The sequence below is a fragment of the Vulpes lagopus genome, chromosome 24 (genome assembly GCF_018345385.1).
Source record: "Vulpes lagopus strain Blue_001 chromosome 24, ASM1834538v1, whole genome shotgun sequence".
Lineage (NCBI taxonomy): Eukaryota > Metazoa > Chordata > Mammalia > Carnivora > Canidae > Vulpes > Vulpes lagopus.
The window spans coordinates 2,048,398-2,054,768 of NC_054847.1; positions in this window are offsets into that span (position 1 = coordinate 2,048,398).

The following is a 6,371-nucleotide window of genomic DNA, read 5'->3' on the forward strand; positions in this document are numbered from 1 at the left end:
AGGGAACTTGAGGAATAATATGGCAGTGTTCCTCAAGAGTTCCCACAACTTTCTTTTTTGCCACATATATCCCAGACTGCATGCTTGAAGAAGGGGCCACCTGGCAGTACCAATGGGCACAGACAAACAAGGCTCTAGTGAAAGCCTGCTCTCTCTAGCCAAAGGACCAGGAAAAGGCAACCTAGCAAAACAGAACATTGCCTTATTCCAACCAGAGAGAAAAAACTGTGGCCCCACTCCCAACAGCAAAGGCCCAGTGGAGACTCAGGACTTCCATGCACACCTGCAGTAATGAGTCCACCTACCCCTACTCCTGATAGTGTCCCTGGAGTCCATGTGGTGATCTTAGGTTTCTACCCCCAGTCAGTAGATGGATGTATCTCTCCCCTCTATGTTGGAGTGTGTCAGAGGGGGCCTAGAGTGTGTCAGAAGCCAGCAGTGAGTATCTCATCCCCAGTCCCTGCTCTGCAATGCCCGGATAGACCACATAAGAAGGTGTCCCTCCCCTGCCAGCAATGATGAGGCACCCTTTCCCACCCAAAGTGTCCATGGAGGCCACATGAAGAACCCGGGTTCAAGTCTCACCCAATGGCAACAAGGCAGCATCCTCCTTCCCCTCCAGCACAGAGCCAAACAAGTCCTGCTGAGATGGAAGTTTTAAACAAGATTAAGAGTCTTATAATACCTGAGATACCCAAGGTCCACATGAAAATCACTCATTATATCAAGAACAAAGAAAATCTCAACTTGAATGAGACAAGATAATCAAAAAATACTGACCCTGTTATGACACACGTCTTAGAATTACCCAACAAGGATTTTAAAGTAGCCATGATAAAAATGCTACAATACAGAAATGCAGTTTTGAACATGTTTGAAATAAATCAAAAACAGAAAATCTAAGCAAAGAAATAGAATATCCAAAAAAAGAACCAAATGGAAATTTTAGAACTGAAAAATACAATCACTGAAAAAAAAAAAATCTCAATGGATGGGCTCAAACGTAGAATAGAGAAGGTAGAGGAAGTACTGGTGAACTTGAAGATATAATAAAAACTATCCAAACTTAACAATAGAGAGAGAGCAGAGTGAAAAAAATGGTCACTCAGGAACCTATGGGACTACAGCACAGTATCTAACATTTGTGTCATCTGAGCCCCAGAAGAGAAAAAAGATGGGACTAAAACAGGATTAAAAGAAATAATGGCTCAAATTTCCACAAATTTGGCAAAATACATGAACCTCCAGATTCAAGAAGCTAAACATATAGGAAAAACCCAAAGGAACCATATCAAGCATATCATAGTCAAACTTCTGAAAACTAATGACTAATACAAAATCTTGAAAGCATCAAGATTGAAATGACAGCTTACTCTAAGGAATAACTGTTATGAATAAGAGCAGATTTCTCCTCAAATGCAAGGAAGCCAGAAAGAGGTAACATGACCAATTTCAAGAGAGAGGGAAAGCAATTGTCAACCAGATTTCTATACCCAGCAAAAAACTCTGAGGAAAGCAAGACATTCTTAAGTGAAGGAACGGCAAGAGAATTTGAGCCAGCAGACTCAGCCTGAGGAAGAGCTTAAATAAAATTATGGAACTAGAAAAATAAATGATGAAAGAATATTGGGCAATCAGGAAAGAAAAAGCAACAGAAAAAGTAAAAATGTAGATAAATACAATAAACTTTCCTTCTCTGGAGTTTCCTAAATTATGTTTGATGGCTAAAGCAAGACTTACATCATGGACTGATGTGGTTCTCAATGTATGTATATAGAAAAAATATGTAAAAGTTATATTATAAATGGACAAGGGTAGAGGAACATAACAGGAGGAAACTGTTCCATATTTCATTTAAACTAATTGGATGTTGATACCAAAGACTGAAATTTGCAACACTAAATGCTTACATTAGAAGAGGGAGAAAGACTCAAATCAGTAAACTAACTCCCACCTTCAGAAACTAGATAAAATTCAAGAGAGCAAAATTAACCCAAACTAACCAGAAGGAAGGAAATATTACAGGTGAGAGCAGAAATCAATGAAACTAAAAACAAAACAATAGAGCAAATCAATGAAGCAAAAAGCTAGTTCTTTGAAAAGATCAATAAAATTGACAAACCTCTACTGGCTGACGAAAGAAAGAGAGAAATTACCAGTATCAGAAATGTGGCAGGTGCTATCGTATCACCGCAGGGCTAGGACCTGCAGCCAGCATAAGGCTAAGAGAATACTGTGAACAGCTTTCCACACATAAATATATGACTTAGATGAGATAGACCATGTCCTCAAAAAGCACAAACTACCACAATTCACTCAATACAAAATAGATCACTTGAATAACTATGTAACTCTTAAAGAAATTAAATTTGTAAGCTAAAATCTCCCCAAAATGAAATCTCCAGCCTCAATGGTTTCATTGGAAATTCTACCACACACCTAAAAAATAATTAACACCAATTGTACACAATCTTTTCTGGAAATTCCAAAATAATTTTATGACATCAGTATTACCTTGGAAATTCTGGAAATTACCAGAATCTCCCCAAAATGAAATCTCCAGTCTCGATGGTTTCATTGGAAATTCTACCACACACCTAAAAAATAATTAACACCAATTGTACACAATCTTTTCTGGAAATTCCAAAATAATTTTATGATGTCAGTATTACCTTGGAAACAAAATAAGACAAAAAGAGCACAAAAAAAGAAAACCATAGTTCAATATCCCTCATGAACATAGATGCAAAAATCCTTAATACTGTATTAACTCAAAGAATCAATAAACAAACAAAATAAACAAATTTATTCCAGGTATGCAAGGCTGGTTCAATATTTGAAAATCAATGTAACTGCATATTAACAGACTAATGAAGAAAAATCATATGATCATATATCAGTTGATACAGAAGAAATTATTTGTCAAAATCTAATATAATACCCATTAATGATAAAAACTCTCAAACAACCAGGAATAGAAAGGAACCTTTTCAACTTGATAAAGATCATCTACAAAAACCCTATAGCTAACATTAGACTTCACTGTAAAAGAGTAAATGATTTCCCCTGACACTGGAACAAAGTAAGGATGGTCATTCACCATCGCTCTTCAGCAAGACACTGGAAATTCTATCCAGTGCCACAAGGCAACAACAGGGAAGGGAAGGGAAGGGAAGGGAAGGGAAGGGAAGGGAAGGGAAGGGAAGGGAAGGGAAGGGAAGGGAAGGGAAGGGAAGGGAAGGGAAGGGAAGGGAAGGGAGAGGGGAGAGGGGAGGGAGGGAAGGGAGGGGAGGGGAGGGGAGGGAAGGGAAGGGAAGGGAAGGGCATGGGAGGGGAGGGGAGGGGAGGGGAGGATGAAGATCAGAAAAGAAGAAATAAAGTTATTTGCAGGTGACATAGTGGCCTTTGTAGAAAAACCCAAGGAATGTACAAAACCACTCCTAGAAAAATTAACTGATTTCAGCAAGGTTGTGGAATATAAGCTCCACATACATAAATCAATAGTATTTCTACATATTGGTAAATGCACACATGGAAACCAAAACTAAAAGTACAATACTGTTTACAACAGTGCAAAAAAAAAAAGAAATATATGTAAATCTAATAAAACTTTGATTGGAGCTGAAACCTACAAAATGGCAATGAAAGAAAGCAAAATCTAAAATGAAGAGACATAGATCGAAAGACTCAATTTAGCAAAGATGTCAATTTTCCCCAAATTGATCTATAAACTTAATGCAACGTCTATCAAAATCCCAGCAAGAATATTTGGAGACATAGACAAGATTATTCTAAAATTTATATGGAGAGTCTAAAGAAGTAGGTCTTAATAACTAGTAGCTAAAAGAAATTTAAGAATAATAATAATGTGGGGGAAATCACTCTGCTCAACATTAAGACTTTTCTAGCTACCAGTCTTAGGACCATGTGGTATGGCAGAGGGACAGACACAAATCAGTGGAACAGAATAGAGAAGTCAGACATAGATGTACACAAATATGTCTAACCGATTTTCGACAGAGTTGCAAAAATAATGGATGAAAGAGTCAAGTCTTTTCAACAAATGGTGCCGGAGCAATTCTAAATCCATAGGCAAAAAGAAATCTCAACCTAAACCTCGTACCTTATATAAAACCTAACTCAAGATGGATTTATTTTTTTTTAATGATTTCTTATTTATTTGAGAAAGGGAGGGCACACGAGAAAATATTTGCAAACTGCATATGTGACAAACAACTTGCTTCGAAAATGTATGATGAGGGATCCCTGGGTGGCGCAGCGGTTTGGCGCCTGCCTTTGGCCCAGGGCGCGATCCTGGAGACCCGGGATCGAATCCCACATCGGGCTCCCAGTGCATGGAGCCTGCTTCTCCCTCTGCCTGTGTCTCTGCCTCTCTCTCTCTCTCTGTGACTATCATAAATAAATAAAAATTTAAAAAAAAAAAAAAAAGAAAATGTATGATGAACACTGTTTTTCTTTCTTCAGTAGTGGGGTAAGGTGAGGGACTGGGAGGGATTTGGACAAAAATCAAGTAAATAAATAGAAATCTCAAAGAGTGGTGACGGATATGAAGGAATAAATCAGGGTAAAAGAACACCACATATAATTCATTAAAAATAACAGACAATCCAATTAGAAAATGGGGGGGGGAACACAAATAGACGTTTCACAGAAAAGGATATTCAGATGTCAACAAGTACAGGAAAAGAGGTTTAATGCCACCCACCATTGGAGAAGCACAACATAGACCAGGATTCCTAGTCACTACCTGCTCGGTAGCTCCGGCCATGAGGTTCTGCTCACCAACTGGAAGTCAGAAATGAAGAGAAGGAAGAGCCTGCTATGACCACCGTCACCCTGGGCAGAGGGAAAGCCGGGAAGGAGTAGGGAGCCATTCAAAGCCCGGCCTCAGGACCGTCTGTGCCCTTCCACGGTTTCCCCGGGCAGGCCATAGAGGAGAGGACCAGCAAGCCCCCGCAGCACTCCCTATCCTTTTTCAATGGCTGTTGAGCAAATTAATAATGTGGCCCCAGAAAAACAGCAGTAAGTTTCGAGCGCCTGACACGCAGTCATGAGAATGCTTGACGAAAGGTACTGCACTTCCTATCATTTGCTGAGAGACAAATGGGCCAGAACTTGGCCAGATGTGCAAGCCCCTGGAGAGTTAGCAGCCGTCCCAGAGGAAGCAGAGGAAAGGCTGAGCGCATGGGAAGGGGCTCAGACCATGAGGCCCAGAGATGCCCCATGCCCCAGTGAGGCCTTGTGGGAGAAGCGGGATCATCTGTGCAGGGAACATCTGACCCGATCCCCACAGAGACAGCCCACTGCTACGGCCTGGCAATCCCTCCTTCCTGTGAGACAGCAATGACGAGAACGCTGGTTGCACGACGCGTGGTGTTCCGCCTCACCCCAGAAACGAGCTGGTGGCAATCATTGACAGGCAGGAATGACTTCCTGGAACTGGACCTCTGCGTCCTTTCATTCAGGGGCATTCAGGCACCGAGGCACCCACCCTGTCTGGTATTTTAATCCCGTGGCTTTAGAGATGAGACTACTGAGGCCGGAGAGCACAGACTGGGGAAAGGCCCTCAGCCACTCAAGGCCTGTCCCGTGGCTATGGCCATGGCCATGGGAAAAAAAGAAAAAGTAGGGCTGCTCAGGGCCCACCCTCCCCACACTCCCAAAGGTACCCCCACACCCGCAGCTCTATGGGAACTCTTAACACCTCCAACCTTGGAGGGGCCCAATCTTAGAATATTCCAAAGAGGAAGATAGATACTTTCTAACTAAAACTCTTAATGCAATAATCATTGGCAGTTTAATGAAATAATCCTTGGCAGTATAGGAGATCATCCTCGGATGCACTTAAATTTTGAGCCAACACCTACAATCTTAGTTCTGTGCCTACCTCTCCAAAGCTTGCATGGACCAAGGCTGTGGTCCCCACAAGGATTTCTGCACATCTGCCCTTCAGCGGAGGCCCTAGCATGGGGACATCCAGTGGGGATCAGACTAACAAGCGGCACCAGAGAAACCCTCACCTCGTAGGCAGCCAAAGGCTGAGCAGCGTCAGCCATGCTCAGCTCCCAGCAAAGGGAAGAGATGATTGTTTGCTCTCTCTACTCCATTGAGACATGTCCAGGGCACCTTGGATACATCTACAATTAAATGAGGCAGCTTAGAAGTCCTTTGCACAGAAAAGGACAGAAACTCTCAAGGTAAGGAGCACCGGGCTCCAGAGAAAAGCATGACAGAGACCAGAGACTATTTGTCATCTTAGTCCTACGTTAAAAGTGCTTTCATGCAAAAACGTTTTCAAGTTAAATCAGGTTCCTTTAGAGCCTTTCGCATTTTTTAATACTATAAGCTGG